This window comes from Carassius carassius, chromosome 34, assembly GCF_963082965.1.
Source record: "Carassius carassius chromosome 34, fCarCar2.1, whole genome shotgun sequence".
Classification (NCBI taxonomy): Eukaryota; Metazoa; Chordata; class Actinopteri; order Cypriniformes; family Cyprinidae; genus Carassius; species Carassius carassius.
Genome location: NC_081788.1, coordinates 3,850,323 through 3,878,266, shown reverse-complemented (window position 1 = coordinate 3,878,266; position 27,944 = coordinate 3,850,323). Strand labels below are relative to the sequence as shown.

At 36.0% G+C, this 27,944-nt stretch overlaps 1 protein-coding gene across 1 annotated transcript in view; it reads left to right on the top strand.

Moving 5' to 3' along the window:
• Positions 1–27,944, top strand: part of LOC132115336 (1-phosphatidylinositol 4,5-bisphosphate phosphodiesterase eta-2-like) — a 129,737-nt gene that overhangs the window by 2,359 nt on the left and 99,434 nt on the right. The gene's annotated exons all lie outside the window — the stretch shown is intronic.

Here is a 27,944-nt window from a genome sequence, read left to right as displayed (position 1 = left end):
CCATTACATTTAAATTACCAAGAGAAAGAAAAAAAAAACATTCAATTTTACACAGCGAAATATGTCTAATGATCTATTTAAATGGTGATTAAATCTGGCCAGTGTGTATATTGTCAGAAGAACATCTGTGGCTTGACCAGGCTTTCAAAGTACACTGGATACATTTCTTGATTTTTTTTTTTTTACACTTACAAATGTTAACTTGCCACCACATGTTCTGTGTGAAGGATAACACAAGTAACTATAGTTTCCTAGCACTGAAGCTCCTTATCTTTGTACAGAAGCCCTCTGAATTCTTTAATCACAGTTTAATTGTGAGTTTATGGGCGGACACATCAGTTCACTTCCAAACTTGATGTCAAAGTTTCCAGACTCCACCGGTAACTTGTCCCAACAGGTCATTGTCAGAGGCCCGTTGAAACGACATGTGCGAAAGCAAACAAACGCACAGGCTCCATTCATCATCATCACCTGCTGACAGAAGATCTCAGTGTTACACACTCCTTGCGGCCGTAGGGCACTCCTGCATCCATCACTCACCAGGCTCCATCACACTTCCTGTTAGGACATATCTGCCAGATTTGGGTGCATACACACTTTTACACACAGCATTATTAAGTAAAGCTCCTTTCACAAGAAACAAGTTCGTCCTTTTTTTTGTTGGTCTTTGTGAAATGTTTTCATTCAAATCTAAAGATGCCTACTGTAATCCTCCAACAGAGGGCAGAATTAGTCTTGTGTGTGCTCTCAGATCTAATGTTAATGGTTGAGTTAAGAACGGCCCACTATCACACCACTTCAATACTACATACTCTACACTTTGTGTTTGCATATACAATTTGCATTTGAGCATATGTGCAGCAAACAGCAGAGCAATGGGATAGATGTTTCCCACAATGCAATGGGCTCAACCTGACCCTCCATTCCAGTGTAATGAATGAACAAAATGTCACAAATTTCAACTCTTTCTTGAGTCTTTATTTGAATCCTAAAAATATTTATAATAACTATTTATATACTTTCTGGGATGATGTGAATTTGATGTGGTTCACTGGATTTAACATGAAGTGTAACAAAGTCATGCTTAGTGTTGCATAATGCAGAGTTTCATACCTTTTGGATTTCGTAATTTCAGTCTACCACATTATTCACAGGTCTAGCGGGTGAACTGCTTCTGGTGTTTTTCGGAGGAAAGGGGTTGGTTTGTGTGTGTGTGTGTGTGTGTGTGTGTGTGTGTGTGTGTGTTTTAAAGGGCAGGTATCATTTGATGCTATCCCTCATTTGTCATCCTTCTTGAAGAAGAAGCAGCTGTGGAATGGTTTGCACACGTCCCGCGTGGATCAGTATAATCAGGTGCACCTTGTTATTTCTGTCTCTCTCTGTGATTCTGCCTGGGTTTGTGTTTTTCACAGAGGACCATCTTCACACTGATGGGCTTGATTACACAGGAAACTATTTTGCTGGCTCCGATAATCAAAAAATCTGAAAAAGGCTTTGATGGTTATTTATTTGGCTGACAGCCTGACTAACCACAAAGCTAATGTAGGCCACCGATTTTCCAGAGAACACCCCCCTCCCCCCGCAGTATTATAAAAATAAAACACTAATATCTGGAACAACACGTATTAATATTAAACAACTTGTACTTGACCTTTCTTTTGTACGCCATGCTTCAAAAGTTCAGAGTTAAATGTTTATTTATTGATAGTCTCTTATGTTCCCTGAGGCTGCAATTATTTGATCAAAAATACAGTAAAAAAAAGTAAAAATGTGAAATATTATTACAATTGAATATTTTAATCACATGATCCTTCAGAAATCATTTTAATACTGTATGCTGATGTGCTGCTCAAGAAACATGTATTAGTATTTGGGGTTTTAGTTATGAAAATATTGGCTCCTTTTAACTAAGCTTTAACACAATTCTAATCAAACTGTTTTATAGATTTTTTTTAATATGTCTGGCCTTTGTCTTGGAAATGAAAGCGTTTTCCTGCTGACTGCTCACTAAAGTAATGTCAGCTCATCAGACTTGGTTGTCCTTTAGAGAAGCTATTTCAGGATAAAGTGCAGAAATACTAATTGAATTTTCTGAAAAAACACAGACTTCTTCACAGTTTATAGCTTTGCACATCTGTGGCGAAGACCTTGTCATTTATCTGTTGTTTGGATCCGCTTCACTGACTCTTCTCTAAGTCACCATGCTCGTCATTCAGTTGTTCTTGTTTGTTTCACATCTTCAGAGCGTGCAGATGTTGAGCAGGACCCTGCTAGAAGATTTTTAGAGGACAGTGTCAGGGACCTTGACTTTTGAAAGGTTTTAAAACAAAATCTCTTAAGTGATATTGGTTTAGTCAGGCACAGACTACCTGAAGTACTCTTGTTCTGTCAGCCAACAGAAGTGCTGTGGAGTTAGGTTTGGACTTGAATGGGGTTTGACACAACATCGATCGATCGATTGGATGCATGATCAACATTAAGGGTAGCTTAACAATACGCTTGCGCATCAGGTTATCCTGACTCAATGAAACTGGATCGAATTAGTGAGATTGCGTGAACTTAAATGTCCGTTTATGGAACCACTTAAGCCCCGATTGATTTGGTAGGATAATTCAACTCAGATTTTGGACTTGGATTTAATTCCTGCTTTTCTTAACATCTTTTATGAAACAGCCCCCTGGTTCTTTGTCTGGTGTTATTCCTGAATGGCTGTTTTGTGTGCCGTTGGTCTACCTGGATGTATTTTGTGTTTTGTTGATTAAATGCAAAGATCTGCATTTGGATCCTCTTCACCTCCTTCACTGACCATACATTACACCTTCACTGTAAAAATGAAGAAAAAAAAATAATTCACATAAAAAATAATTATAAAAATTATAATAAATAAAAATGTAACAAAAAAATAAAGCATTTTTAATTAAAGAATGTTCAATCGACAAACTACACTGAGTTAAAAGGACTTAATAACTGGTAGTGAAAACACATTAAGTTGATTAAACACACACACACACACACACATTTATTAAGCATTTATTTGAGGTGTGGTAACAGTGCCTCTGAATTTCATGTGTGTGTGTGTGTGCTAATGCAGTTGTGTGTGTACAGCATACACAGTTGTTGTGTTGCTGCTACTCTTAAGAGCTTTAGCAATGGAGTAATTGTCCGGTTGCTTATCAGCGAGTGCACATGCAGTGTAAGATATCACCACCCATGCACTTCTAGGGGAATCAACAGGCTTCAATGGCCCTCTTAAGGAAGCCATTAGGGCTAATCAGGATGATGCGAAAGGCCATCAGTGTAAATCCACAGCCATTCCCCCACCACAAATAGCTGTGCTTTATGTGTTTATGTGCTGCACCAAAGCTCACATTAAGGCAGAACTGTAGCCTACTCCTGTAAGATAGGGATATGTTGGCTTAATGGCTTACTTCTGCCACGATGTTGTAAGCAAGCTCTTCAGGGAGAGTTCTCTAATGTTCAGCCTTTGATTTTATGCTCAGTCTCTGACCATTGTAAAACTGCTTTGCATAAAGCTTTTCTTTTTGGAAGAACTAGGCTCTAAGGCTAAAAAAAAACACAATTTTAATAAAAACCACTGGCAGAGAGAAATGAGTCGTGTATCCAGTTTTCCATTGTAGCATTTTCTCATAGATCTCGACAATACATTATTGGTGCTTTGTCCGGGAGCATCTGTCTGAAAGTATTTTATTATCAGTTTAACAATGAATTATTGTCATTAGTCTTTCTCACTCACCCATGACATTTAGGTTATTGTTCTGTGTAAATCAGTCAGTGTTCTGGGTTCAAGGGAAGGGCTTCTGTCAGTGGCATTTGTGGCAAAATGTTAACTAGCACAGAAAATTGAGATGTTACGATCACAGACTCACTTATTCAGATTTTGTTAATCAGCATAAATCTGGTTTAGATTGCAGATTATTCTAGTCAAGAACCACAGAGAGAGAAGACAATCTGTCATACGAGTGACTAATCAAGTGACTATTGATTGATTGATTGTTTGATTGACAGTTTAATTGATTTATTTGAATTTTGGCAGTTTGGATAGAATGCAGATTTCCAATGGAAATTTTCTAAGCCATCTTTACTGCGAAATAGGTACTAAATATCAAGCAGAACTTTACACTTAAAAATGCTATTCTCTCTTACTATTTTTTGTCAATATTTGCCAATGGGGCAAGAAAAATAATCTTGTTTGCCCCCGTACTCCATTGGCAGATATTTCTTGTCTTGAGCAAAAACTTTTTTTTTCTTCTATAAATGAGATTTAATATCCTAAATAATTTTGCTTCCCAATAAATGCACCTTTATGCAAAAAATCAAAAAACAACAACAAAAAAAACACAAAATACTAAGTCTTAATATCATCTCTTTCATGTGGTATTGCTTGATGGTAAATCTCTGAGCCTTTGTTTCAACAAGAAACTGAAGGAAAATGTTAAAACTTTTGTGTATACATTTTAAGCTTCTTTCGGAAATTGTGTTCTTATCATTATCAATCTTGTGAAATACTGTAAATTTCTCAAGTATTTTTTTTTATTATTATGCAAACCTCTGAACACCTCTATAAAAGTAGACGGTTAGACTAAAGCTTTGCATTTTTTTTTAGCTTTTACTGTTTTTGTGTGCATAATGCATGAAAGAACATTACCACTAAAAGTTATTTGTACTGAACAGCAACCTAAAGTCATTCATTTTCAATAAGAGCAGGCAATGTAATGCAACAGGAGTGAGAGAGACGGTTGGAATTGATATGTGAATATACATGAGGCTGTTACCTCCAGAAGTGTAGACAGTGTAACTCATGATATAAAGATCATAAGAGCACTAGCTAGAACCAGCAGTACAACAGCTTGGTGAGCTCCAGCCCTTTAATCTCCGTCAGTGTGAACGGACCTGCAGACGTTCGGAGGACAACGCGAGAGCTTGCCGTTTGAGGCTGAGACTGTTGTCATCACATCAATCACACTTCTTTTCAAGAGTACCATTTAAAACGCAATTAATTTTTATTCACACCAAACTGAAGTTTCTTTTCATTCACTGGTTGTAAATCCTGTTGCTTTATGAATGAGAATGAGAGTGTTTGTAGTTTGAGCTCTTCGTTTCATTTGCACAGAGTCATCTCAGCCGTGGTTCAGCACAGGAAACATGATGAGCTGCAGATGATGGATAACACCACTGAGAATCTGACTTATCTCTTTCTTCCCTGGGGAAAGTGATTTAGCTCCATTTCTGCTCTTTTATCCCCAATCGTTTTGAAGAGCTTGAAACTCAGAGGATGGGGATAATGCGCGGGTGAATCGAAACCTCCTGGCGGGGGATTAAATCTCACTGCGTTTTTTTTGTGTGGTCTGATTGCTGTAGAAGCAGGTAAACGTTTTGATGTGAGCGACATCTTTCATGACAACACCTAAACCGTCTGTTTCATGAGCAGAGATGTCATAAGTGAATAGAGAATGCAGAGGAAACTAGACACAAAACACACAAGACGTGAAGGATGATTGTCACACTTTTCCATAACTGAGTGAGCTGCATTGCTGTCTGTTGACCTGAGCAGTGCTAAGAGTAACACATTACAAGTAATGCGAGTTAAATAAGCAAGCCCAGCTCATGTGACACAAAGTAATGTAATACATTACTTTCCATAAAAAGTAATTTCCCCAACACTGGACCTTAGTCAGGGTAGCGCCATATTTAAGCACCATATCTAACCTGACTAAGGTCTGTTGCCTACAGTCCTTTTGAAAGAGTTTTGACAGCAATAAATTGTTAGCTTGAGGGAATGACAGTGCCAGTGACACTGCCAATGAAAGTTATGCAAATGAGCAGCAACAACAGGGATCTGTCTGATACATTAGTGACCAACCGCACAGAGGCTCTGCAACATTTTTTTAATTGCTTAAGGCAGCATGCTGGAACATACTCAGGGCCGCATGGGACCGGCTTCCGCAGAACCCCAATTTAATAAGGCTATCATTCACAAAGCTCTACAAATCCCCTGCCCCTTGTGTGTTCACTTAGTAAATATATTTGTTTAATAATGCTTTGAGCTACCAATACTTTCAGCTCAACACAAAAAAAGTTTGTATATTCTTTCTGGTCACATGTGAACAGTTTGTAAAGTGCTTTTCACTACTTCTGTAGTTATAGTGCAGAAACAAATGATGTCTATAGATCTCTATAAATCTTTTTATTGAGCATTGATGGAGCAGTACAAAAAAGCAATACTTGTGCCAAAGGAACCATAAAATTAATTGTTTTATTCTAGCTTCATGCATTATCTTTTTATCAACACTTGTAGCCAAGTTGCATGAAAAAAAGCTAAATTTTGAACAAAAATCAGCTTTTTGTCTTTTAACCCAGACTCACAGTAGTAAAAGACTAACAGGCGTGGGGCAAAAGGCATCCAGTACTGAAAAAATTTAGTTAAAGTAATATGCTGTGCATGATATCTAAATTAATTATTGTTCAAAACATTCTCTTCTGCTGTTTGTTCCATAACTTTTTATATACAGTATCAGTAAAATTAGTTCATAAAAAATAAACATTAACAATTTAAGAACAAAGTATAAAAATAATGAAAATTTTGCATGGCTTGACGTGATCTGAGGTAACCTTATGACCATTAGATTTAATCACCTTTGGTAGAGTGATTCATTGTAACTTGTTCACTTGGTCAGAACAAAACTGGCATTTTTATGACATTATTTTGGACGTACTTCCTTCCAAGACGTAATATCTGTAATTCTTAAGTACAGTGAATGTCCACACTGGTGCATTGACTGACAGACACATACACCTCAAAACATTGATTCATCTGCGCCGAGGAGCCGTGCCAATGCACAACCCACATAAAGAAGATAATTCAGCAAATAACTGCAATTGCAGGTTTCAGACAGAGGTGGCGACAAAGAGCCAAAACTTGCGTAATGCAGCTTTATTAGAATTATTATTATTTTTTTTTTTACATTTTGAAAGCTTCTTACACTGCCTAAAGTAGAACATAATAATTGAATACAGCTTTACAGTAACAATAAATGATATTTTACATTATCAATATATTTTACAATATAATGGTTAAATGTTTTTTTTTTTTATTATAAATATAGTGATTATCTTCCTTTTATCTAATTAGTGACACTTTCTGTCATTTGAATCTAGCCATGTCATGTCAACAAATGAATACATCAGTCAGCTATTTATTATTTGATTTCAATGTCAGTACAGTGTTGACTTTAACATGTTGCTAAGCTATACACATACATTGCTAACACAATACTTAAGTAAAAACAATTCAAGCATAAATTGGATAAACTATTAGATTTTTAATCAACTGAGCTATTTTTATAAATACTTTTTTGGTATCAAGTTAGTTCTAAATGTTCCTCTCACTTGGCTGCCATATTGGGTGGATTTTTAACTGAAAGTGAAAAACAGCACTGCTTCTCCTTTGCTACAGCCTTCGCATCACTTTCCCGATGATGCCTTAAAATGCTGCCTATGTAGGCATCTCACTAGATTTGAAAACACAGCCCATGTAATTCTCCAGTTTAACGACTCAATACAGAAACCAAATGGTTAATCTAAGAGATGCCCCGTTCGTCTGCAAAGTAAACTCATTAGGCATTCATTAGCCTTTACGATGTGATAACATATAATATAAATGTTAATGGCTGTCGCTAGGCTAAGAGTCATGTATTAGACACCATTAATGACTGTCATATTGCAGAACCTTTTGATCTATGCCTAATAGCATTATGTTAATTGCTGGAACGGTACCGCTGGAGCAATCTAAGAATGCAGAAGATTTGGGCTTTAATTTACAACCTTTGCTTTTGCAGGCCAGATCTCAAGACCCCTACCATGGTATGTCATATCTCATTCATCACTGACATTGCTGTCGTATCCTGTAATTGGATCTTTTGAATTAATTTGTGTTGATTTGCAGTGAAATGGTGGATGCACACAGATACAGAAAGATGTGTTGTAAAGTCATAGTACAAACAAGCTCTTTTGGGTAGTTGCCAGTGTATTCTGAATTGTTGTTGTTTGCTTTACTAAGTCTAAAGAGTGCACTCAAATATTTTGGATTTTCTTTTTACCCCATTAAAGGGATACTCCACCCTAAAATGAAAATTTTGTCATTAATCACTTGCCCCCATGTCGTTCATCTTCGCAACACAATTTAAGATATTTTGGATAAAAAACCGGGAGGCTTGTGACTGTCCCACAGACTGCCAAGTAAGTTACACTGTCAGCCGCGCCACAAGGATGCGCTGTTTTCTTTCAAATCAAAGCATAAATAGACATAGAAACAGCTCATCCTTGTGGTGCGGCTGACACTGATGAGCATACGCAGCTGTGACGAGTGGGGTGGGGCCGAGAGCCGTGGGAACGGAGCGAGGCTGGTGGAGTGATTGGGAAATGAGCGACACCTGCTCCACTCACCAGTCTCGAGTCCCACGGAGGAGATTGGAAGGATACAAAAGAGCAGCGAGGACAGTGAAGGATGAGAGAGGATTATGACGTTTGTACTCCGTTACAGCAGCATAAGGTGATATGGAGAGACGCAGAGGAGACTGTTAACAAAGGAATTGTTGAATAAAGTCATTATATTTGTTTTATCTGCGTACAAAAATTATTCTCGCCACTTCATAACGTTACGGTTGAACCACTGATGGCAGATGGACTATTCTGACAATGTCTTTCTGGACCTTGTCAGTGTAATTTACTTGCTAGTCTATGGGACAGTCTCAAGCCTCCCGGTTTTCATCCAAAATATCTTAAATTGTGTTCCGGAAGCAAACAAAGCTTTTATGGTTTTGGAACGACATGAGGGTAAGTGATTAATGACAACTTTTTCATTTTGGGGTGGAGTATCCCTTTAAGTGAGTATCATAAGTCCGCTTGCATAAAAAATATTAATAACACACCTCTCCTCAACAAACCACACTAATTTCTTAAGCAGATGTAGCAAAATATATTTTCTTCTTCATTGAACCTTACATCCTAAATAAACTGATTACAGATGAAGAAAAACGTAATGAAAATAATGAATGAATTAAATAATGAATGAATTAAGGCAAATCTATAGGTGAGCTTAAAATGGATTTTAAAGGGATAGTTCAGTTAAAAATGAAAATGTGCTGCTAATTTGCTCACCCTCAGGCCATCCAAGATATTAGTTGTAAACACAATGCAGATGAATGCTAAAATAGGGCTTGAAGTCAGATGCATAGATTCAGGAGAGGTTGTCCTCTGATCATAAGATTTACAGCTATACTGTATATCATCACCTCTAAAAATCATTAAATATCATTTATATAATATATACACACACATACAGTTGTGGTTAGTGGTTAGTTAATTATTGGTACCCTTGGTAAATATGATCAAAGAAGGCTGTGAAAATAAATCTGCATTGTTTATCCATTTGATCTTTCATTCAAATATGTTAAAAAAGTAGGGAATACAAAGGGCAAATTCCTTTAATCATCCATCACAATGAGAAAAAACAAAGAATATAATTTTGATGTGCAGCAAAATAGAAAAAAGAGCTAAAGCATTGAAAATCCCCATCTCCACACCAGGGCAATAATTAAGACGTTTTAATAAATATAAAAAATGTTAGGAGTAAAAAGTGTGAGAGTGAGAATGTGAGAGTGATGTTCCAGCAGATGCTGCGACTCTAAAGTTGTTGACTTTATGTATTGTTAAAAACTGAATCATGATCCTCCTCTCACTGAAATTTGCATGCAGTGGATATAAAGATGAGAAACAGTATGCCATCCTGATAAAACAGCAGTCACATTAGACTGCATAATGAACGATTGGCCAACCAAGAAATGCAATTTAGCCATGGATCAGGTAATTCATGCAACACATGACCCATATATACAAAAATACACATGCATTCTCAGACCGAACTCAGATTCATGGGTGTGCTGTGGAGCTTTTGGATATGAGCTCTGGACCTCATCATACATAAAGTGGCATTGAAACGCATTGGAGTCTGCCTGCAGAATAATTTTCTCACCAGCAATATGTACCACCCTCACTGGGGCTTCAGAAATTAAACCTCTGTTGAGGTTTGCCAGAAGTCCTATCCATTGTAATTGCCTTGAACACTTAATGAGTTCAGGCAAACATGATCCTTGAGCTGCAAACAGGGCTGAGCTGGTGCAGCTGAATAGCTCACACATCAGGGTGCACCATATTGTCCATTGAGATCAATTGAAGGCTGACTTTTTTTTCCAGCACAGCCTACATGCATTGTGCCACCACAATGGTGGCTGCTGTCTTTTGTGGTTTTGCAAGGTCTGAGGGAATGGAATTAGATGGGAAGGCATTGTGTGCAGATGCAATTAGCTACACTGGAGTGAGCGGCTGACGTCCTGCTACAACAGTCATGCTGGCTGATGCTTGTGTGTGACTGAAGTACATTACAGAGGTTGATAAATAAAAACAGAAATGAATAGTTCAACCAAAAAAATTTAATTCTGTCTTCACTTACTAACCTCCATGTGTTTCAGTAGCTGACTTTTGTTCTTCTGAGTTATTTATAGCAGAATGTCCAGGCTGTATTTTCCCATACAATGAAAGAGAATTATAGCCATGGCTGTCTAGCAAGATTTTCAAGACAAGATTTTCAATGAATAATAAGTTCAATTTAAGCCTGTTACACACACACACACACACACACACACACACACACACACACACACACACAAACCGACTTTCAACATATTGCAGTGCTTTTTGTCCTTTGTATAACAAATTTGCTTTACTACAGTGATTAAATAAACAGGAAACTAATGAATTTGCTGCTGTAAAATTAATCACTCATGAAACAAATTCAGTTTCAACTGTAAAGCATCTCTACAGAAGATAAAAGTGTCATTATTCAGCTCGAGTCAGGTCAGTGTTGATTCAGTTCATTTCAATAACAGTAGCGATTTTGCAAATTTAGTGTTATTATCCAGCTCAACTTAGTTCAAAATTAGTATATGTATATATATAACACCAGTCACATTAGACTGCATAATAAATGATAGGCCATGAATGATATATATATATATATATATATATATATATATATATATATATATATATATATATATATATATATATATATATATATATATATATATATATATGTGTAAAATAGTAATAGAAATAATAATGAATAAATAAATGAATATATAAATATAATTCATTGTAGAAAGTACTGTATCAATAATTCAGTCTAACTGAAAAAAGACTATTGAGCTGGCAGCTATTCACAATATCCTAGCATTGTGAAGCCAGGCAAAAGCACCACTCCATGCCCTTTAGAACACAAACAAAATTTTGTTTTGTGATACATGCTCAAATCAGTTTCATGCATTTGAACAATTGCACTTTTAGGTGTTTCTCAGTCATGCTCCCATATTGACTTTAATGGTCTGATTGCATGAGCGCAATAGAATACATTCATCACTTGACGTTTCTCATTGTATTTCACTTCTTCTATTCCCTCCTATTTTTTATTGCAAAATCTCATCTCACCTCTTAGATCAACAACAACACAGCAGCTTCGACTCAAAATCTCATCCATCCTAATTCATAACTGCTCCTCTAAAATGAAAGATGAATACTTGATTCGTGCTATGTGCCGACACGAGTGAGATCAAGGTGAAATCTGAGCGAATATATGAATACTGAATGAACGATGGCAATGAGGAACTTGGGAAAACTGCCCATGGCCACTTCATTCACAATTCAGGGCGATACATGGCTGCTGCATGCGTGTGCTGTTCTGTGTGTGTTTCACCGTATAATTACCAGCATGTTACAGGATCTGACCTTGCTTTCTACTGAATTCTAAAGAGTGTAGAGATAAAATGCACAGACTGTGACTGCTGGGTGTCTGTGGAAACACAATAGAGCCAGAAAGTAATGACATGTATTGAGAGCAGCGATCCCCAGAGAGTCGGTGGGAAAACTCAAGGCACAGGGAAGTTCAGAGGCGGCAAACCTCATATTCTGCAATTCTAAATCGGTCCTGAGGGATGGGCACATCTCTGCAGCCCAGCGGTCGAGGAGAGGGATGCTTTCTGTTTTCTTGCAGAATATCACTATTCAGGGACTACGAGAAACCAATAGAACAGAAAATAATAGAATTTAGCTTTCTCGTTTCTTCCGCTGTGGTGCTGTTCTTACTTCCTGTCTTGGTCCTCAAACAGTCCACCATGTCAATGAGATATTTTCCAGGATGGATCGTTTTCCTCACTCCACAACCTTTTTAGGACACTAAGACTTACTTAGCTGCCTATCCAGACAGCTTTCTTCATGCTGAAAGGCATCATAGTCAAGCTCCTGAAAGAGTTTCGGTCACAGTCGAAGACAGCATTGCATGGGTTTTTCACAGATAAGTCAATCCCTGAATGTGCTGCAACAAAGCGCAGAGAAAGAATTCATAAATGTTGGCTGTAAATATAAACCTATGTATATTTTATTCTGCTAAAAAGTATTAATAGAAAGTAAATCACTGACTTTGTTCGGGAATCTAGTGAGCTGTCTAGCAAGACTGTATTTTGAGGGATCATCAGCATGCTGTCCATGTAAAGTAAATGTAAAAGATTGTTATAGTGTGTTTTTACAAGAAAACACCATTTCAGTTTTATTGTATAAATCAACATACTACTGTCACGTACGTTGATACAAGAAATGAGGAGAGATCCAATTGCAGGTATGGTGTTTATTTGAGGGCAAATCCAAAGGGGTAAACAGTCCAGGCAGGGTCAAAACTAGAATATCCAAAACAACAAGAAAACAGAACAGAACACACGGCAAGACTACGGATTGTATCAAACACTAGACATACAACAAGGACTCAGTGACAAAGACTCAGGCAGACCAGGTATAAATACACAAAAGGATAATGGGGAAACAGGAGACAGGTGGGGAACAATCAATTAACTAAACAAGGAGGAAGGTGACCAAATAAGGAGACAGGAAGTGATAATATGATAAACACCGTGGGAACTGAGGACACCTAGTGGAAACCCAGGGAACACAACCCAGACACTGTGACAATTACATGCATGTCATATTTGCTGTTTCTTTCTTTCTGTCTTTTTAGTTTTATTTATTTATTTTTTGTGAAATGTACTAGCAATTTCTGAGAGACAACTGTTTAAAATAAATCAAGTTGTAATGTTAAACCCAAAATCATTGTTACAGCCTTTTTAAAGACAAAAGTTAAACCAAGCCAAAGATTATAATATAATTAATTTAAATATAGAGATTTAATAATAATTCTAGATAATAATTCTATTGAACACAAACTGTATTATTTTACCCAACATTTTATTTCTTTATTTTTGCTTTTGCTTGCTCATTCATCATTTCTTATCATCATTAGTTAATTAAAATACATACACAAGTTCTTGACATTATTGAGAATGTAAAACAATAAAACGTCACTAGAAAAAGCTGAGAAGCTTAGAATGAATAATATTAAGTGCTAAACAAAATGAGAAAGTTAATTTTTAGTACAGATAACATAAACATAACTTGCTTGTTGGATAGGTGGGACGTATTGCCATCAGGGGTGTGTCACCTTTTTATATTACTGCTATAAACACAGCTGTGTCGCAGTAAAATATTACTTATAAATCTTCATATGTGATTAAAGTTAACTATATATATATATATATATATATATATATATATATATATATATATATATATATATATATATATATGTATATATATATATATATATATATATATATATATATATATATATATGTATGCGGTGGATATTTGAGGTGGATCTATTGTAGAAAACAAAACCGGCAAACATCTTTGTCAATGATAAAACAGCTCTTTATTGTGTGTGTAGCTTGTGAATGACTCTGTACTGCAGGTAAAGGTGTTTTATATCCGAAAATTTTATTAAAAAAGAGTCTCAAAATATTAATACTGATGAAAGGATAGAAATGGATAGAAACCCTAACCCTAATTCCCACCACTTTTGGCAAACTGTGATTTTGTCCTCACCACTTTTTAAAAGCCATTGAACATTTTACAATGCATCTCCAGTCCCTCAGTGTTCATAATTTAATTCATACATGCAACTCAAAATACATTTGCTCCAGACTCGTTGAATCTGCGGTCGAACGGTTGGCTGGTTTATTATCAGATCCGATGACACAGTAAGTCAATTATGAGATTCAGTTAAGATGCCGCCTTAGGCAGTAAAGAGCAAGGCAGCTCACTAGGTTTTAGAACAGAGCTACTGAATATATTTCAGATTCATGTCCCATGTTCGAGGGTCACCGGTACATTAGCTTGCGCAGTAGCGCCCCAAGGTCTCTTTATCCGGCTGTCACTATGGAAATGAGACTTCTGCAGTTTTACTCTTTCCTAAACCACTCGGTCTGGCAGGAAATCTTTCGGGAGCACTGGGATGAGATGCTGAATGCTTATTTAGCTGTCACTGTTGCATTGCCACTTGTTAAGTGTCACAAAAAAATATCAACAGAGCCGAGATAGACTCCGCATGACTCCAGATACCTGATGGATGGAATTACTGTGGTTCGATCGTGATTTTGAAGGAGAGCAGATTTCTCGTGTAGGTGAAGCAATATGAGCACCTGCAATTTAATATATGCGCAAACTGAGAAAATAAAAATAAAATTACTGTGTGATGCCAGAAAGAAGCTTTTTGAGCTCTACAAAGAACATTTAAATTGTAATTCTTTAGAAAACTGTAAATGCACTGGTTCCAATATTATAGATATGGAAAAGTTTATTTATTTATTTTGTGGTTTTATTTTATTTATTCTTTACCTCTAAAGAACCAGCCATTCAAAAACAATAAACAGCCTAAAACTGCTTCTTGATAAGACAGACTTCTTTGATGAACCTTGATGTTTTTCAAATGAATGTAGGGATGAGGCTTGATTTTATCCACTGCACGGAGGTTTGGAATGAAATGAGTTTGAATAAATGATGCCAGAAATGTTATTATTAGGTTGCTGCAAAAAGCATTGAAGAACCTGTGTTTGATTTTTCCCAAACCAGTTCTGAACTTGCCCCACACCCTATTTTGTCAACTCAGTCCCTCAGTCACCTGTTTAATAATAACCTGGATGGATGCGAAAACCAGAAGCAGTCTTATGTGCTACCAAAGCTATGCTAAAGTTAAGGTTAGGGGTTAGTATTGTGCAAGTCAATCCTGGGATTGACACAACCAGCGAAATCTTTAGTACCAGCTTCGAGGTGAGGTTTGCACAAAAAAATCATGCTTCTGTAAGTGTAGCAAGTGTAGGAAGGACATGGAAGATTAAATATGGAATATGGGTTTTCTAGGACTTACATTTATTTTCAATATTTTCTGTATCTTCTTTTTCTTTTTAATGTTCTGATTGCATGATTTTCCCTGCAGTCTCATAACTCTTGCTCTTCCTTCACCCCCTCTCTGGATGTCAACCTCTTCTCTTGATCTCAGCACCCTGCCATTGATTTTTCTGTGTATCTGCTTTTGCTTTATTGTTTAATATTTTCCCCTCTACCTCCCTTTCTCTGCTTATCTCTCCTGCCCTCTCTCTCTCTCTCTCTTCTTCTCACTTGTAACATCATAACCCCCTTCCCCTTGTTGCCACACCGTCAGTATTGGTGTGAACATTACAGCACACAGAAAGGGGAAGGTCTCTCTCTCTCTCTCTCTCTCTCTCTCTCTCTCATTCATTCACTCACTCACATGTGCACTGAACTCACAGAGGAGCATGGAGAACATTGGAGGGCTGCCTCAGAAACACAGTACGTACATTTGAACGATGCCTTGTTTTATCTCATCATTTTCATTGCTCTTTCAGTGTATTCTTCTGATGGCTCTGTACTTTTTAATAAGTGCATTCTTGGTTCTGCCTTAGAATCCCTTGTGGAACTGTTGCTTCTGGCATTTCTCTGCACGCTTGACATCTTTGTGAGAAAAATCACAAGCCTGTAAATGACTATACGAGACATTCGATCTGCGGTAATGTTTTAGAGTCTGTCTGCTATAAATGAGCTTTCTCAGTGCATGATCTCATCTTCAAATCGCATGTCAGTGATATCTTAATGAAATAAGGGTGTTTAACCCTTGCAATATTTAATACTATTGAAGTAGAACTTCTTTTTTTTTTTAAGACTGGACATAATTTTTTTATATTCTTATAAAATTCTTAGAAGCAAAAGGAATTGTTAAGATGCATGCATCAAATGGTTAACAATCATGCATTATGATTATCATTATATTAAAGACTGTTACATATGCAGTTGTTATCTGAAGGATTGATTTGTTTTAACTGATATGACTTTTAGCAGTGTAATCTATCATAATCTCGTTGATTTATAGACAATATATATACCAGACAGATTTTTTTTTTTTTTGCTGTTCACAGGGTTGAAGGATGTTTTCCCATTATTCCTAATATCTGAAACAGATAAGGCAGCGAATGTAAGCTGAATAAAGTCAGGCTTGGTCATAGAAATGATGGCTGCTGTGGTATTAAGAGAATCAAAGATTTACTCCATATCAAAAACCACTTTTGGATCAAAATGCTGTCAGACCTTTGAAACGCAGAGACAACTGAGAATTTGAATTTATGTCCTTTAATTTTCACAAAGGCGCAAATGCTCTTGTTATAAATGTGTTTCAAATGTAATTACAGTGCGATGATCTTGGTTTTGATACCCACTAACAAGCCCCAATGGCCAGAGATTTTGTCTTTATGAGGAACAGGGAGAAACAGCTGGAGCAATGCTATATTTCAGTGTTTCAGCCATTTGTGCATTTTTCCTGTTCACCTGTGTCAGTTATGTACTAGGATTGACTCAAATAGAGCAAGAGAAATATGTTACATAAATGAGCTCAGCCTGATGACTGTGTGCCAATGAACCCATCCACTAATAATGGAATAACTCAACCAGAAATGGAAATACTCGCCCTCATGTTGTTTTAAACTTGCTTTACGAATAAATGCTATATATTCACTTGATCACTAATCAATCGATGCAAAGACTGTGTTTTTCAGAAAATAATCTCTCGTTATTTCGTTTAATTGGTGGGGGGGGGGGGGGGGGGGGGACTGGCAGTGATGTAGAATCGGTGGGCGGAGTTAAACAGGCAGAGTGATGTAGGCATTGATCTTCTGCGGAGGCGGGGTTTAGCCGCACTGTTACGTCGTAAAGTTGATTTTAGACTAATGACAAAGTTTTGAGTTCTGAAACGTACAAGATGTTTTTATAGTACAAAAACCTCTTATATGTAAAAAATCAAGGGAATTTTGATTTCTCAGTTCATGACCGCTTTAAAAACGAATCATTTAAGGCTGTAATTCATTATAAAAATGCTTGGATGAGCCACGTTCAAACACCTTTGCAAACATCAGTTCATCTGAAATCTTTCCACTATATTCACAGAAGCTGTGTAGACTTAAAGCACCCATCTGACACAGTTTGCAGAGTCACTATAGCTCTTGCAAAGCTGATGCAGATTAAGTTTACATGGTATCCATTATATTATTATTATTATTATTATTATTGATGTATCATTTTTTCCAGTAAAAAAATATATGGAATTATGTAAATGATGCACAATGTATGAATGGCTCTTTTGCTTAAAATATATACATACAAAGTAATGAAGGCTTTATAACAGTATTTTACCCCATTCTATAATGGGCTTTATTTAAGGTTTTCTGATGTAAAAACATTTAAGCCATTATTCACTGAAAATCTTCTTCTCTAATGTATCTCTCAAATCTCATTCACATACATAGAAATTTAACACATCTATATATATAGTCAAAAGTTTGGAGACACCTTCTCATTCAAAGAGTTTTCTTTATTTTCATGACTATGAAAATTGTAGATTCACACTGAAGGCATCAAAACTATGAATTAACACATGTGGAATTATATACATGAAAAAAGGTGTGAAACAACTGAAAATGTGTCATATTGTAGTTTCTTCAAAGTAGCCACCTTTTGCTTTGATTACTGCTTTGCACACTCTTGGCTTTCTCTTGATGAGCTTCAAGAGGTAGTCACCTGAAATGGTCTTCCAACAGTCTTGAAGGAGTTCCCTGAGATGCTTAGCACTTGTTGGCCCTTTTGTCTTCTGTCTGCGGTCCAGCTCACCCCTAAACCATCTCGATTGGGTTCAGGTCCGGTGACTGTGGAGGACAGGTCATCTGGCGCAGCACCCCGTCAATCTCCTTCTTGCTCAAATAGCCCTTGATGCCTTCAGTGTGACTCTACAATTTTCATAGTCATGAAAATAAAGATAACTCTTTGAATGAGAAGGTGTGTCCAAACTTTTGGTCTGTACTGTATATACATATATACAATACAGACCAAAAGTTTGGAAACATTACTATTTTTAATGTTTTTGAAAGAAGTTTCTTCTGCTAATCAAGCCTGCATTTATTTGATCAAAAATACAGAAAAAAATTTAATATTGTGATATATTATTACAATTTAAAATAATTGTTTTTAAATGTATTATACTTTAAATTAGAAATCATTCTAATATGATGATTCATTATCAAAGATGGAAACAGTTCTGCTGCTTAATTTTTTTTCAGAACATGTGATACTTTTTTAGGATACTTTGATGAATAAAAAGTAAAAAAAGAAGCTATGTTTTTAAAATATAAATATTTTGTAATAACAATATAAACTACTGGTCAATAATTTGGGGTCAGTAATCTTTTTTCTTTCTTTTTTTTAAATAAAATCAATATTTTTATTCAGCAAGGATGTGTTAAATTGATAAAAAGTGATAGTAAAGAAAATATATTATTAGAATTTTTTTTATTTTGAATAAATGCAGTTCTTTTTTAACCTTTTATTCATCAAATATATTAGACAGCAGAACTGTTGCCAACACTCATAATAAATCAGAATATTAGAATGATTTCTAAATGATCATGTGATAGACTGATGTTACATGTGACACTGAAGGCTGGAGTAATGATGCTGAAAATTCAGCTTTGCATCACAGGAATAAATTATTTTTTTAAAGTATATTCAAATAGAAAACTATTATTTTAAGTTGTAATCTTATTTCACAATATTACTGTTTTTTCTGTATTTTTGATCAAATAAATGCAGGCTTGATGAACAGAAGAAACTTCTTTCAAAAACATTAAAAATAGTAATGTTTCCAAACTTTTGGTCTGTACTATATATATATATATATATATATATATATATATATATATATGTGTGTGTGTGTGTGTGTGTGTGTATGTATGTATGCATGTATGTATGTATGTTATGTAGTTAAAAGCTGTATTTAATGTAGTTACAATATTGTGTAAAATATCTAGTGTAGCCAAATAATCCAATATACATTTATCTTAATACAAATGGCTTGGGTGTTGACAGTAAGCTTTTGATGCTGTAATGCTTTATTGTTATTTCACTGCCAAACAGATGCATTATTAATAATTCAAAGCTGCACACGGTTTTCTCAGTCCACTGTCAACATAATTGCTACAAGTCTCATATAGAAAAGATATAGTACATATTATAATCATTATGTGTTTATGATGTAAATATTAAATATGCACTACAAAGTAGTCTGAATATAGTCTGAAGCATATATGTGCATAGAACAAAACAGTTAAACCTTTAGTTCATTTGCAGACTTCCTTCTAGCAGCATTGTGGATTTACTGTGATTCTTGCAAGACGAGTATTGTGTTTCAGGGGCTGTTTCAGCACCCGATGTGTGGACAGCTCCTAACGGCAAACTGCTCATGTTCATCTGAACACTTTTTATGACTTTACATGATCTTTGTGAATCATTGCCTAAACTGGGTTTATTGAACTCTTTTGCTGTGGTACATAGTGCATTAATGCATAGTATTAAGTGACACTGTGTACCTCTTTTGTGCTACTACTACATCAAATGTGAGAATTTCAGACATGCACTCCAACTTTGTGTCAGTGCCAGGTGCTAGTCAAATGAATGGTGACAAGAGCTTCTGTAGAACAAAAGTGAACTGCGGTCAGAGATGTAATCAGGCCATATGTCAGTAAAAAAAAATATTTCCTGTCCTGTCATTCCTGTAGCATGTGCTCTTCAATTACATGCACACATGTGGCGGTGCACACTGTAGCCTGTATAATTTAATATTAAAGAGTCTGCAATGTCATGGTTATGTCGTCAGTTAAGTCATGAAGTTACCAAAAAGGCAATTAAAGCTGCCTCAAAACTGCATGCATGTAAGTATGTGTTACATGAGTTACATTTAATAATATGTCCCTGAAATGGTTTTCAGATCTGTATTGGAGCAGCCCAGCACCTCTCCCTCATCTAACACACCCTATTCAACTCGTCAGCTCTTTAGTAGAGACTTTAAGACCTGAAGTGAGTCAGAAAAGGTAAAGAGTGAGAAAATAAGATGCGCATCATGTTCAGCAGCTGCAGCTCTTACAGTAATAGCAGCCAAAATAACCCAATAACCAGCTGTGATGTCTGCTAATCAGAAAAAAGAAGAAGAAGAAAAGAAAAAAAGAGGAAATCAACAACATTTTCAATTTCTGTATATATTTCCTACTTGCTGAATGGCACAGGTAGCTAAATATGACATTTATTATAATGGGTTTATGTGAATATTGTTTTAAGTTCACTTAAATTAGAAGTAGTTAAATAAATGTTCAAACTGATAGCTCTCAATTATACTGTAATGTTGAACGGCTAGTCAATAGTTAAATATTAGTGGGGACAAAACTTCATAGAGATCAGGAGCATTGGTATCAGTGACAATCTAAAAAGATACTGTCTTTATGTTGTTTCCATATTAATTTGAAGATTAAATGTGAAATTATTGCAATATGAAAGTATATTTAAAACCTTTAATTTTTGGTGGGATTAAACGCGATTAATTTCAGAAAAGAATAAACAACAGCACTAATAAATACATAAATAAATATGAGCGATGTAAATCTTTTCCCAACCACACATTAAAAAACTTTATATGGACAGACACGATGCATCTAAACATGCATATAATGTGTCATTAGCATTAGATATGTAGCATTGGATCTGCCATTTTTTCTGTCCACTTTTTCTAATATAAATCCATTTGTCTAAATTCAGTTGCCTCCTCCTGGTGTATCTCAGGTATACATAATTTGCTCTTAATGTTCAAATGAACATGTCAGATATTTAGGATTCAGCTGTGTTTAATTACTGTCTTACATGAGAGCACATGCACCGCATTATTATTCAAAGATACAAATTATCATTTAATAGCACACCTCTACTTTGCAACATAGCATGCAGCTGTTCTCTGTTTATGTGTTAATCACCACTTATTTAATTAGAAAAATTGCTTACAGTTGCTTACAGTGTATATTTAAAAAAGTTTAAAAGTATCATCACGCCCCCTATAAAGCAGAAGCAATTAAAACGATAAAGCTCTGTGCAACATTCCTCAAGAATGGTTTGAATGTAGAGATCTTTAAAACTGTATTACTACTAAGTAAATTAAGCGTGCTGTCAGACTCTTTGCTCTTGAAACAGCCTTTTAGAGAAAATGTTGCTTGAGCTCACACAACCATGAAGATACAGATTTTACCCGAAGCCAGCTAAAATACAGTAGTAATAAAATGGTGTGTTTTAATAGTTTCTGTCAGTAACATAATGATATATATGTGTGTTTGTGTTTGTAGTGTAGAAAGCGGATGGGAATAATTATTTATCTCTCTCATAACTGTCATAAACAGGATACAACATGACTCGTCTTTCTTAACGCAGGTGCGGGCTGATTAAACGGAGATGTTTTTGTACCTCGGGCCATTTCCTGTGCAGGATCGATGAGATGTTTCATTCTCTGGTGAAATTGATTGTAGCAGGTTTTAACCTCAAATGACAAATGGAATAATAAGGCATGAAAAGTTTTTAGAGACCTCAAGCAAACTTTGGAAATTGATCAGGGACAGGTTCCCCTTGTTGCTGAAGAAACATCTCTCTTTCTGTTTCTTCATCTGCATAATAACTACATGATCTTATTAGTGTTTATTGGCAACCTTACATAATTGTTAATAATAAAAAATAATAACACATTTAAACAATTAATAATGTAATATTTAGTAATGCAGTCATAGTTTAATTTTCTAATGTAATAAATATTGTAGGATTTATATTGAGCATTCTAATAAAACTTCATAGCATATGAAAAGTATACCTTACTATATAGTGACTTTCTTAAAGATTAAATTTCACATTTCTAATATCAATCTGCACTGTTTTTACACATAATGAAAAATTCTACTCAAATTAATATACGATGTTCATTTATTAATTTATTTAGTGAACTGCCATGTAATAATCAGGTTAATGTCACCTTACATTTAATTAATAGTTAATTAAATCTGTTTGCCCCCCGCTTTTTTTTAATAACATAAAACCACATACTAATTCAGCAGTTTTCACTCAGTGCTTGGCTGAACTGATGTGAGATGAGTTTATTCGGCTGTTCAAACGATGCTGTGTTCAATTAAAGCCAGCTCAGATGAGTCAGTAAATTTATTGTCCATAAAGTGTTTATGAAGATAAAGTTAAAAGGTTTTAGAGAGCATCTTTGTGGCCTTTCCGTCGGAACTGGTTTGCATGTCTTTGTGCTGATGTTAACCCACACTCAGTGATCAGAAAGGTCAAGGCCTGCACTGCTACAGAAAGGTCAGTGAGCTCTTTGAAGGTTAAAGCTTTGAGTTAGCATTAACAAGGATGTTACACGCAAGGTCATGCCACAGAAAAATGGAAATGAAAATGGGAAACAGCAGTACTGTAGATTGACAATAAAAAGTTAGGTTGAAATCTTCATAATTTACCCGCCGTCATGTAGATCCAAAACTTTCCTTCTTCCATGGATATGCAGTGAGATGATCTAACATGCTAACATGAGCAGTGGAAAAATGAGGTGCTGCTTACACATCAAGGGCCTTACCATTCACTCACCGCAATGGGGTGCCAGGCACGATGTAGATGTTTTTTGCTAATTTCAGCCCGACGCAGTTGTCGTTTTCATTTCCTGTGCCACGTTTAATAGAAAGTCCATTTCCACCCATTTGTGTGCTCATGGGCGTGCTGGTCTGAAAACTAGGTGGGTTCAGACCCAAAGCTGGCATGCCGCTATTTTGAGACAACTGGCTTTTAAAGGGATTGGGAGATGAGACTTTGATGAGACACACCCATTACTCATTAAGAGAATACGGACAACCCTTTTAGGACATGTGCCTGGCACGACAACGACCATGGACCATGTGTTATAGTATGGAAGAGAGCCATTCTTCCCAAATCCTTTACATAAAAATCAGCCTACAGGCTTTCATAGACATCCTAGGAATCTAAGATTTTAAAACTTTTTTATTTACACCCTGTTCACACGCTGGCAATAAACAAGTGATTAATACATGATTTTTCTTTTATTTTTCTATGATTTTTTTTCTTTCAGATTTTGCCTGCATGCATCTGCTGAAATAATTTATAAAGAATCTAATACTCTATCAATTAAAAGTTAGATTTTTACACATTACTATACTACCTCATCCAGAGAGATTAAAGCTGTGATGCTCACTCTTCCACTGTGCTTCCAGCAGTAGCAATGTCCGCAACTGAAATTGCATTCATTGTTGATATCATATCATATTATCAAAGTTTTCAGCCGGCCATAATATTTCTAAATATTTACCACAGATTGCTTCAGTTCAGCCTGAAGTCTTTTTAGAGTAACGTTTATGGATTCAACAGCAGACCTTCAAATACATGCCTCTAAACACTCCACAACTGCTAGGATTTGTGTGATTGCTTCAATCTGCAGCAACCACAGGGGTTCTTCTCTACACTCTTAAACAAAGGTTCCAAAAAGAAGTTTTCACTGTGATGCCATAGAAGAACCATTTTTTGGATCTCCTATGTTCGCGCGAACATAGACGCATTTATGGAGATTGGGGACACATCACTGCATCTTCAGCAGCTCAGATGTCGGGAGTAAATGAACTGCTGTGTTCTTAATTACATCAAACTACAGAACACCTAAATCATTTAGGAGTCATTCTTGTCTACATATGCTCCTGCAGTGAAACAATGGTGGACTGTCAATCAAACTATCGTGGGAGGGGCTTGTTTTTGTGATGTCACACAGACAGGCATCTGAGATGGGCTCGATTTAGAAAGGGATAAAGATTTGAGCAGATTAAAAAATAATAATAATAATAAAAAAAACACTGGTTGGATTTTTTATCATTATAGGGTGGTTGTGTACACACACTGCCAACACACATTTCAGTTCAAACAACAAGTGCACGTGGCATCATATGACCCCTTTAAAATAATCATACTTTTCTTAGTGGTAAGAATATTTTTAAGACTTTATTTTTCGCTATAAAGAACCTTTTGTACAACGGAAAAATTCAGTGGATCGTAAAGGTTCTTCATGTAACCATAGATGCCAATAAATATATATATATATTTGTAACTAGATTGTAACTTCTGATCAACGCTGCAAAAACTTTGGATCTTGCAACTATAGTTTGCAAACAATGCTTTTTGGAAACGCAACCATTGTCTGCCATTATGGTATATTTCAGAATTTCTGAAAATATTCACAGAATATTGTGCTGTGATTCAATAGGGCCATGTCTAGATCCTTTAGTAATATGTTCTGATATTTTCATAATCTCATTGAGTCTGAAGGGGTGACCTATTGAAAAAGCTGAACTGGAGGAAATGATCTTAGCTGTGCATACATTTCTGGAACACCTCTGGGTTTTGATGTCCAGCAGGCTGCAAATAGTCAGCAGGGAAGTATGGAAAAGATTACATTTAATGCACTTCCTTTCACAAATAATACATCTGTGAAATATTCTGGTGCTGAAAGATATCTTTTAAAGTCCTAGATTCTCTTCCAGAGAATTGCATTAGGTGTTCTCTGTGGATTAGAAGATGAATAGAATAGAGCAATGTTTGTTGGAGGTTTCTCTGCAAATTTTGGCTGTTCAAACACACGCTCTATGCAGCAGTGCTATATTTGAGGTTGATATTTCTGCTGGTTAAAGTGAAAGCTCATGCTGTGAAATATATTAAGCCTGTTTCTGGTTTGTAGAGAGGTGAGAAAGCCACCTTTAAAGATAGCATAGCTGCCTTCAATCCTGCACTGAAATGGATTTGAAATTGACTCCCGGTGGCAACACTAATAAGTCCTTGAATTAGAAGAATATTACGTTCCGCTTCCCATAATGATGGAAATTTAGCCGAAATATGGCTTGATTATTTCTGTCGCCTGAAGTCAGTGCCATGAATTTTGCTTACTGATGCAAAGCTCATTTGCAATAGATATTCTACATTAACAAAAAAAAAATTACAGTGTTTGCTCAAACAAGCATCACTAAACCTACAGTACTGTGCATTCATAAGAGCATTCACACATACTGTAAAACCAAGTGGCTGTACTTCTAGTCTCGCATAGCCAGACCTTCAGACAGATGGCAGAAGGTCTGGGAACCTTGGCTACTTTTACACAGTTGTAAACATATGAAAGCTTTCTTCTTCCATGATGGGGTTTGGCATTACGGCATATTTTCTTCCATACAGAATGTTAAAGAACTCTACACATGTCTCCCAGAAATCCTGTATGATTCAACCAATCTGATGACGACTTTGAAACTACTGAAGTGTTTCTAATTTTGTGTGCCGCATGCATCAGACGTTCAGCCAACGGTCTGTGGATGTGACGTCTCAGGCTGAGACTATAGTCTACTTCTAGATGCTCTAATGTTATTGTACTATATTATTGTTATTGTATTATACTAAGGCTGTGTAACTGGCCTTAGATTTAGAAAATAAGATCACTAAAGAGATGTACTGATGGTACAAGTAATCTGATTCCAAATACTAATTAAAAATAATTGGAATCAGAGTTCTTGCCGCTACAACACTCTGGGAGTGTTTGTAACTATTAATTGCAACAGTGCCTAATGCACCGTTCATTTGCATGAAATATGACATACGTCTGGACACGCCCACATCACCAATGATCAATGATATGATTTTTTTTTGCCATAAGTGTGAGTTTTCTGAATTAACTTTTCTCTTTGCAGAATCTGAAATGGGTAAAAAAAAAAAAAAAAAAAAAAAAAACAAAACACTTAAAATGAAGAAGATTTGAGGATGCTCTCTTTTGATTCGAGCTAGTAATGGCAACCGGAGAGCAATGCCCTGCCAACCACTGGTTGTGATTTTTTGCAAGGAAAAGCACTACTCATGTTTTCTTCATTAATGCAAAATAAAATTTTCCTAGCTTTGCAGTTATATTACCATAAAAACCTAATTTTATGCCCTTATGCTTGATCACCAGGAAGGAAGTGTGGGAAAATTAACTGGATGTTTGTATGAGTTCATTTAAGCCTTCTGTGTTGCATTGCTTATTCCTACACAATGTCGATGTACACTGTCATATTTGGTACTTTATCCTTAACAGTGTTGGGGAGTAACTAGTTACATGTAACGGCGTTACGTAATTTAATTACAAAAATATTGTAACTGTAATTAGTTACAGTTACTACGAAAAAATGAGTAATTAAATTACAGTTACTTATGAAATTTTTAACAATTACAAAGGGGATTACATTTGAATATTTACACACATCCACATACAGATTTAACTGATTTCATTCCCAAATTGCACTGACTATTCTGAGACATACCGCCCTAATAATTTCCGGGATGCGAAAATACATTTATTCATAAAAACGGAATGCCTAACGCGGACGGAATATGCCACATTTTGGATGACTAAATCAAAAGTAGGTCAGTAGCCTACACTTGAATCAAAACATGACATGGACTAGTGTCTGTGAATATTAAGCCCCAAAAATGCAATATATGACTTGCACATTCTGCCTGTCTGTGGAAATCAGGCGCGGACTGGACACTGGACAATTCCCGGTGGCCTGGCAGCCGATTTTGCCCCACTATTTAATATCATTATTGTATAATTGCCTGCCGAATGTACTAAAGCGATCATTTGCGAATCCGCCATTTGATAATTAAATCTCTAATAAGTCATGAATTGTTAGTCATGACTCGCGCGCTCTCCGCGCCTCCGCCAAACGGTTTGGATCAGACTCAGAGTAATCAATGCGAGAGAGAGAGAGAGAGAGAGAGAGAGAGAGAGAGAGAGAGAGAGAGAGAGAAGAGTGGAGTGTGGAAGCGCACAGCTGGAGCAGAGAAGCAGAACTACTGTTCAGGCTTTCAGGTCAGTTTCATCTGTAAAGATGCTTTTTTGTCTTTGTTTTTTTATTTATTTAATCAAGCAGCAGCACGTTGCTCATCAGTCATCACTCAAAATACTATATAAAGGCCATAATTATTATCAGTTGTAATGTTACAGTAGGAATTTAGCTGAAAAAAATCCGATTTTTTCATAGGTTTATGGGGAGCTACGACAGACAACAACACAACCCTTACGAAAATTAACATTTTAATATTTAACTATAAATCCAGAGAAAATGGTTACTATTGTTTAACTGTGGTAACCAAAAATGTTAAATTATTTTACAAATGTATTTATTTAAAAATAAATACAAATCCATCTGCACATAAACATAATTTCTAGAACTGCTTTGTGTCACTTAATGTTCCTTTTTTTTTATTTTGAGAAAACTATCATCATATACTCACCTCTATGCACAGCTTGGGCTCTGGAACCACATTCCTCGAGAGAGGATGGACTCTTCACCAGAGGTGGAGAGTTCCTGCCTCAAGTGGAGGAGTTTAAGTATCTTGGGGTCTTGTTCACGAGTGAGGGAAGGATGGAACAGGAGATTGACAGACGGATCGGTGCAGCTTCTGCAGTAATGCGGTCGATGTACCGGTCTGTC